The sequence below is a fragment of the Nomascus leucogenys genome, chromosome 22a, assembly GCF_006542625.1.
Source record: "Nomascus leucogenys isolate Asia chromosome 22a, Asia_NLE_v1, whole genome shotgun sequence".
Lineage (NCBI taxonomy): Eukaryota > Metazoa > Chordata > Mammalia > Primates > Hylobatidae > Nomascus > Nomascus leucogenys.
Window position 1 is genome coordinate 94,164,157 of NC_044402.1, and position 9,270 is coordinate 94,173,426.

Sequence of the window (9,270 nt, forward strand, 5' to 3'; positions counted from 1 at the left end):
TTCAATTTCCAGTGGATCTATTGCCATTTTTTAAAAGTTTAACAATGTAATAAAAAATAAAATATTAATTAGGTATATCTCTGGAAAACTTAACAATGCCCCCCCGCAAAGATAATAACACCCTAATCCCCTGAAGCTGTGATATGTAATATGTCACCTTACATCGCAAAAGTGAGGTAACAGACTATGTGATAGGGAGATTATCCTCGAATGTCTAGATGGGCAAAGTCTAATCATGAGTCATTAAAAGTGGGGAATTTTCTTATGTTGTAGTCAGAGAGATATAAGAAGGCAAGAGAAGGAGAGAAAGATCAGAAAGATACATGACTGCTGGCTTTGAAGATAAATAAAGGAGGCCATAAGCCAAGGAATAAAGAGCCTTTAGAAGCTGAAAAGCTAACGAAATGGATTTTTGTGAGAGCCCCTCCAAAAGGAAAAAAAGCCCTGGCAACATCTTGGTTTTAGCCTGGTAATACCCATACCAAACTTCTGACCCACAGAACCATAAAAATATATTTGTGTTGTTTTAAGCCACATCTCTGTGATTTTATTATAGCCATCATTTTGGAACATTAATACATTATATTAGAAAACCACCACATTGTGTAATTGTATTAGAAAATGTATAGTAATGAATATTTTGTTTGGATGCTGATGCAAAGAGGTCAATAAAAAAAGGTATTTTGGACTTAACGGAGAAATAGTGGATATGGCATGGCTATCATATGTTATTAAAATTATTGTTAATTCTGCAGGTTGAGATAATGGTATTTTGGTTCATTTTAAAAAGAGGATCTATCTGTTAGAGAATACTTATATGTGAAAATACATAATATTTGGATTTTATTTCAAGCATTCCAGAAAAAGAGAATACAGATGGGGATGAGAAGAGATGGAAAAAGACTGGAGCATATTGACAACTGTTAAATCTGAGAATGGATATATGAGGTATTAATTACATTATTCTTGTATTTGTATGTTTGAAAATGTCCTGAATATAATTTTAATGCCCACTAATTTACATGGATAAATATTTGAGAATCTTTAGTTTAATGTAATTCTATACTAACAAGCATATTGGTTTTTATTAAAAATATTTTAAAATGTATAAGAATGATTTTTTAAAATTTCTAAGCTTTGGCATATATTGAAGATTTATCTTTAATGATTAACTCTCAAGTTCTACAAATGTCAGAAGCTGATTGAGATCTTAGCTGTTTTATCTTGTCAGTATTAAAGTAAGGAAAGTTATTTTAAGGTGCTGGAGCTGTATTTTTAAATTGGTCATAAGTGTTCTGACAGTAAGGTTGCAGGGAAATCAAAAGATAATTTTGGAGAGGAGATGTCATTTCATTAGAATATTTATTTTCTTGATAATCTACCAATATAATTTGATTTTTTCCTAATGTGCTAGTCCCATTTGGACACCTTACTCCTCAATACTTCTAATTACATCTCCGTATTAGTCAGAATTGCAATCAACAGAAATCACTTTAGCTATTTTAAGCAGAAAGAGATGTAACGAAGGAAAATAAATATTTACCACGTTGATAGGAGAGATGAAAGAGTAGCCTCTAATTTGGATCTGTAAGAAATATAACTAAGACGACACTACAGAATTTGTCTGTATGGGAACCTCCTACTTCTGCCAATATTAGGAAGCTAACAAGTCAAGACAAAATGCAGGGACTGTTGACCAAAGGAACATATTTACTTACCTTTTATCTAGAGATTTTGAGTCTGTCACTGCTGCACCTGTTGGCTCTAGAAATATGCTACATCTGATTGATTTTTATTTCCCAAACCTGAATGACTCGCATCTGCCCCTCAAAACTCAAGTAGGGAATGAAGATTAGACATTGTTATAGAAAAAAACAAGTTCTCTCCAGGACTTTCTCCATGACTATAATTTCTACTAGAAATACAGCAGTAGTAAAATTATTATCTTTATTTCCTACTATATAATTCATTACAATATTGATTGATATTATAGTTATTTCTGAGACTTGTCACAAGAATTACAAAAATATAATTGGGATTTATAAATTTACTGTGCTAATTTATTTTTGCCCCCAACCAGTACCTCAGCTGGTTATGGTTATTCACTTGGTGCATTGACCTGACACATCACTCTTGAGAAGTCCTTTGTAACTGTGCCCTTTTGGGATTTCCATAATATTACATTAATTTTTATCACTGCACATGGCACTTTGGTAGGCCATCTTTATTAAAATGCTTCCTAAAAGTTTCCCTTCCAGTATTTAGACCCAGTGTAATTTCCTCCTCCGATTGTTGGCTGGATTTAGTGAATCATTTCTAACAAATACAATATAGTAAAAGTTATAGCATGGTATATCGGAGGTGAGGTTACCAAAAAACTGTGATGTCCAAATTGCTGACTCTCTCCCTCATTCCTCCACTTGTTCTGTAGGAATTCGGTTGCCATATTGGTGGAGCCCTATGGAGAGGACAACAAGGTAAGGAAATTATGTCTCCAGTCAACATCCAGTGAGGATGTGAGGTCAGCCAACAAACACATGAGGGGCCTTGGAAGTAGATCTAACCATAGTGAAGTTTGAGAAAACTGTAGCCCCACATGGAAGCTTGATACAGTTCTGTGAGTGATCCTGAGCCAGATGACCCCTCTAAGCCATGTCTAGATGCCTGACTTATAAAAATTGTGAGATAATAAGTGTTTTTCTTTTAAGTCATCAAGTTTGGGGGCAAATTGTTACACAGTAATAAGCATCTAATATGGCACTATTACAGGACCTTTTGGGTTTCATTAGAGTCACATTACCTTCTACAATACTATTTCCTCTTGATAAATAGTATCAATCATTGTTCCTATAGTGGTAACTTACTTTTTGATCTGTCATTTAATGGAATAAGCCATAATGCAGTCTTAAATCCCTGTTCAATGGAATCATCACTGATCTTTGAAGGAAGCTTTCTGATATTAGACATTAAGATTTAAACCAAAAACTTGAAAAGCTGCCTTAATTTCTAATTCTTTCTTCTTTTTTCCATCAGCTATTACATTTTTAAAGTGTTATCAATATGAATCATTCTCCACAATCTCAGGTATATAAGAAACGTAACTTTATTTTCCCATTTTCAAGTCTATTTCTAATAGAATGATGTAAAATTGACATAGTTTGGTACTTCAAATCATTCCCAGAATTTGTCTCCAAGTTTTCTGCATTAATTTAGTGTCAAAGCGTTGGCCAGTGGAGGCACATGATTCTCTAATAATGTATATTATTATATGTATTATATGTATATGTATACCACTATATATTATAGGTATATACCACTATATATTATATGTATACCACTGCCTTGGTCCCAGAATGGCTTTTGAAAAGTACATATGTGTATTTGTCCATTCTCACACTGCTATAAAGATACTACCCAAGACTGGGTAATTTATAAATAAAAGAGGTTTATTGACTCATAGTTCAGCATGGCTGGGGAGGCCTCAGGAAACTTACAATTATGGTGGAAGGGGAAGAAGCACATCTTACATGGCAGCAGATGAGAGAGAGCATACAAAAGCAGGGAAAACTGCCTTATAAAACCACCAGATCTTGTGAGAACTCACTATCACAAAAACAGCATGGAGGTAAAACAGCCCCATGATCCAATCACATCCTACTGGGTACCTCCCTCAACGTGTGGGGATTATGAGGATTACAATTCTAGATGATATTTGAGTGGGGCCACAGCCAACCATATCAACATGTGTGCCCAACCAGGATAGCAATGCAAAGGATTTGAAAAACAACATTTGTGTGGGAACAATATCCTCCAGGATTCAGGTCAGAACTTGAGGTGGACTGCCTTCTAAAACAAATAAAAACATATCAACATTCTCAGGAAGATTTTTATAGATTCCATGGTCTCATAATATAGTGTTCAAAGTTGCCATGATACAATCCAAGCTATATGGCTGACAAAGAACAAGGGAAACCTCAACAACTTGCAAGGAAAAAGCAAATCAACAAACACCACCAACAAGATAGCCTGTTCAATTATCAGACATAAATTCTAAAGCAATTATTACTGTTGTCTAACAAGTAAAGACTCTGGGGATGAGGCTGGGGGAAGAAACAGTAGATGTTTTTAGCAAAGAAATAAAAGAAATAAAAGTTATATAGAAGAATCAAATTAAAATTCTAGAACTGGAAAACAATAATGGGAACAAAAAATTAACTAGGACAGAGAGAGATGTCAGCAGAAAAATGGTGATGCTAGAGGAAAAAGTTGGCAAATCTGAAGATAGATCAATAGAAACTAAAATGAAAAAACAGAGAAAGTAAAAATTAAGAATATAAAAGGAGTGACCTATAGAAAATATCAAAGGTCAATATTTATGTCTTTGGAGTACCAGAAGGGGAGGGAAAACGTGGCTGCCGAAAAACATAAATAACAGCTGATACTCTCAAATCTGATGAAAGACATAAAGTCACAGATCCAAAAAGTTCAATGTACTCCAAACAAATAAATCAAAGAAAACTACATCCAAACCTGTTGTAAACAAATTACTAAAAACCAAAAAACGAAAGGAAATGTCTGATAGCATATAAAGGAAAACAAAAACATAATACATAAATAATTATTTAAATAAAGGTGAATTTCTCATCTGAAGCAATAGAGACCAGAAGAGAGTATCAAATTATATTTGAAGTTGAAAACAAAACCTGCCAATCCCAAATCTTTTGTCCAGAAAAAATATTCTTTAACAATAAAATTTTAAAAGGTAGTTATTTTATGAAGTACAACTAAGAACATTTTTTAATCATAAAATTTGCTTTTAAAAAAGTAAAAGAAAGCTTTTAATGTGGAAAAGAAATAATACTAGAGGGGAACAAAATATGAGTAATGAAGAAAGAGCAACTAAATGATATCTTTTTAAACATATTTGCATATATGTTTTATAATATAAATACTATATAAGTGTCTTTGTATAATTGAAAAACTACTTACAAATAATTTATGTTGACTTGAGTACCTGGTCAGGGATGGTAGAGAAGAAACCAGAATTATTGATTTCTTTTTCAAGAAAAATATAACCTATCAGAGTAATGTTATTTCTCTTCATTACAGGCAAGTAGTCCTTTACTACTTGACTAAATAGCTATTGGTCCCTGAATAACCAACCATGATACCCAGTGAGTATGCTGTGGGTCTTGGGCACTGAAATGTTCCAGCTTCAGGGGTGACCTAGCATATTCCAAACTGTGGTGGCTACAGTTAAATACTTCTGTTTAATAAAAGCAGAGGGAAAAGTAAAGGAGACTTTATCTTGCTCCCTAGGTACCAGCTCAGCCATGTAGGCTCTTGGTATACCCAAGTTCAGGTCAAGGCTCTTGAGCAGCATTTCTGGATCTACTGTGGGCCAGAGGAGAGCCCACTACCCTGAAGGGCAAGTGCCAGGTCAAGCAGCATTCACCATAAGCTCACTGAAGAGCCCTTGTCTTTAAGTGAACATTGATGGTGACCTGGCAGAAGCCCTCATAGACTAGGGGTAGTGGTGGCCACAGGGAGAGGCTCCTCTGCCTATGGAAAGTGGGGAAGGGAGAGCAGGAAAAACTTTGTATTGTGATTTGAGTGCCAGCTTAGCCACAGCAGAAGATAATATGAAATAAATTGCTCAGGTTTTTGACTCCAATTTCCTCACTCCCAAACCATATCTCTGGAAATGCCTGGGGCCTGGGGGAACTCGCTATCCTGAAGGGAAGGGCCTTGAAGAAGGTCCAGTGCTACCCTGGCTTCAAGCCTAACCCAGGACCGTCCCAGTGGTGGTGGCCACAGGGGTGCTTTGCGTCACCACTACCACTGCCCCCGCCCTCCCGGTTCCAGGTGGTTCAGTACAGAAAGACAGACTCCATTTGTTTAAAAGAAAGTAAGAGAAATGAACAAGAGTCTCTGTCTTGTAATCCAGAGAATTCTTATTCAAGATCACCAACGTGGTACCTTTAGGAGTCTCCCAAAACCACAGCATTATTGAGCTTGGGACTCAAGTCCCTTTGAATAACTGGAAAGCCTTTCCAAGAAGGACAGGCATAAACAAGCTCAGACTGAAAACTACAATAATTACATAACTCTTCATTGCCAAGACACTGACAAACAACTACAAGCATCAATACCAATCCAGGAAAATATGACCCCATGAAATAAAATAAGTAAGACACCAGGGACCACTCTAGGAGAAATACACACATGTTATCTTTCAGATTGAGAATTCAAAATAGGTCTTTTGAGGAAACTCAAAGAACCTCAAGATAACACACAGAAGAAATGTAGAATTCTATGAGATACATTTAACAAAGAAATTAAAATAATTAAAAAGAATGAAGCAGAAATTCTAGAGCTGAAAAATGCAACCAAAATGCTGAGGAACACATCAGAGTCTCTTAATAACAGAATTGATTAAGCAGAAGAAAGAATTGCTGAACTTGAAGTTAAGCAGTTTAAAAGTACACAATCAGAGGAGACAACAGAAAAAAAAAGAAAACCAAAGAAGCAAACCTACAAGACCAAGAAATTAGCCTTAAAATGCCAGATCTAAGAGTTTTGACCTTTAAGAGGAGGCAAAGAAAAATATAGGTGTAGTAATATTATTCAAAGGGATAATAATAACAGAACTTCCCCAACCTAGTAAAGGATATCAACATCCAAGTACAACAAGGTTATAAAACACCAAGCAGATTTAACCCAAAGAAGACTACCTCAAGACATTTAATAATGAAATACCTAAAGGTCAAGAATAAAGAAAGAATCCTCAGAACAGCAAGAGAAAAGAAACAAATAACATACGAGGGAGCTCCACTACATTAGAGGCAGCAGAGTTTTCAGTGGAAACATTACAGCCAGGGGAATGGCATGACACATTTAAAGTGCTAAAGAAAATAGTCTTTTACCCTAGAATAGTATATCCAGAGAAAATAGCCTTTAAACATGAAGGAGAAATAAAGAACTTCACAGGCAAAGAAAAGTTGAGAGACTTCATCAACACCAGAACTGTCCTGCAAGAAACGCTAAAGGGAGTTCTTCAATATGAAAGAATAGGATGTTAACGAGCAATAAGAAATATTTGAAGTTACAAAACTCACTGTTAAGAGTAAACACACAGAAAAACACAGAAGAATAATATAACAGTGTAATTATGTTATATAAACTTCTCTTGACTTAAGTAAACACACTACATAATAAAACAATAAAAAATAACTACAACAAATTTTCAAGAAATAGACAATACCATAAGACATAAAGAGAGAAAACAATTAAAAAGTGGAGATGAAGTTAAAGTGTAAAGTTGGTATTAGATTTTTTTCTCCATGTTTGTGTTTGTTTAAACAATCAATGCTAAGGTGTTGTCAATTAAAAATAATGAGTTAAAAGATAGCATTTGCAAGCCTTATGATAATTTCAAATAAAAAAATACAATGGATACACAAGAAATCAAAAACAAAAAACTAAAGCATAACGCTGGAGATAATCACCTTCGCTAAAAGGAAAACAGGATGGAAGGAAAGAAGGAAGAGAAGATCATAACACAACCAGAGAATAACAAAATGACAGGAGTAAGTCTCTACTTATCAATAATAACCTTGACTTTACATTAACCAAATTCTCCAGTTAAAAGACATAGAGTGCCCTAATGAATGAGAAAACAAGACCCCATGATCTGTTGCCTATAAGACACACTTCGTCTATAAAGATACACACAGACTGAAAATAAACAGATGGAAAAAGACATTCATGCCAATGGAAACCAAAAACAAAACAAAACAAAATGGCAGGAGTAGCTATACTTACATGGGACGAAATAGATTTCATGACAAAAACTGTAAGGAGAAAAAAAGGAAGGTCATTATATAATAATAAAGGGGTCAATTCAGCAATAATAATTTAGTTATACATTTTAAAATATCTAAATTACTTGAATTGTTTGTAACACAAAGGATAAATGCTCGAGAGGATAGACACCCAACATTCCATGATGTGTGCCTGTACCAACATATTTCATGTACCCCATAAACATATATACCTACTATGTACCCACAAAAATTAAAAATAAAAACAATTGAATAGAGACAAATATGAAAAAACATATCTCATGTACCCCATAAATTTATTCACCCACTGTATACCCTACGATGTAACCACAAAAATTAAAAATAAAAAAATTGAATAGGACAAATTTGAAACAAATTGAGGGTTTTAGTATTGCCTGGCTCTTGTTGTGCCAATAGGTTTCATTTTTTTACCTTTCTCAGGAAAAAACAAAGTAAAATAGTATTTAGAAGAGAACTTTATAAACTAAATTACTCTATGTCAAAATGTATTGTTATTACCATGCTCCCACATTCAATTCAATTCTCTTTGTTTTTAAGTGGGAACTGCAGATGGGAAGTAAAATTATTACATTGCTATATTGCAAAAGCATTTGCATTACAGCAACTAAGTTATAAAATAGTCACTAAAATTCTAGTTTAGTGTTTCCTTATGTGAAATAAAAATGCAAATTATATATAGCATTAGTGAATTCAGGATAAATAAGTGCCTCTTTCTATTCAGGGCTGTCTTTTTATTAAAAAAAATAAAATATTATTTTTAGCTACAAGCCAGGATGTGTATTTGACTTGATTAGTAGGCAACATAAATATTTCTTGCTTCAAATTCTAACTGGAATATTTAGAATAAGGTCTGATAATATTATATGGATCTGTTATTAAGTTTGACTTGTAATACCAATGCTCATAATTCCATTTATTTTCTCATTTTAAAAATTCTGTAATTAACATATAATGTAAGTAATAGGTATTTAGTACAGTCTCATCATTTAAACAGCCTGACTCCTCATAGGCCTGTTTAATTAAACCAATTAAATATCATAAATAAATATCTGTTTAGTTTTGCTGTTTTTAAGTAAATGAATTTATTAAAACTATTAGAAACTAAAATTAAATGCTATTAACTAATTATAAAAATAAAATTATTGACAAAATTTATATAGTCATTATTAACATGTGAGCAATTCATGTTTGTTCAAATGTTTGGGATGACATTTGGGCTGATTTTGATCTTTATAAGTGCCAGATTATATTACTACGCTTCTTTTCAGAACAATTATAAAAGTTGTCAGTGGTGTTAAATCACTAAAGATTTCCAGCTCATAAGGAAAGTGGTGTTATTCAGAGAGATATCAAAGGTACGATGAGGGGCAGGTTTGAAGGGAATATTTTTGGAATAGTGCCTCTG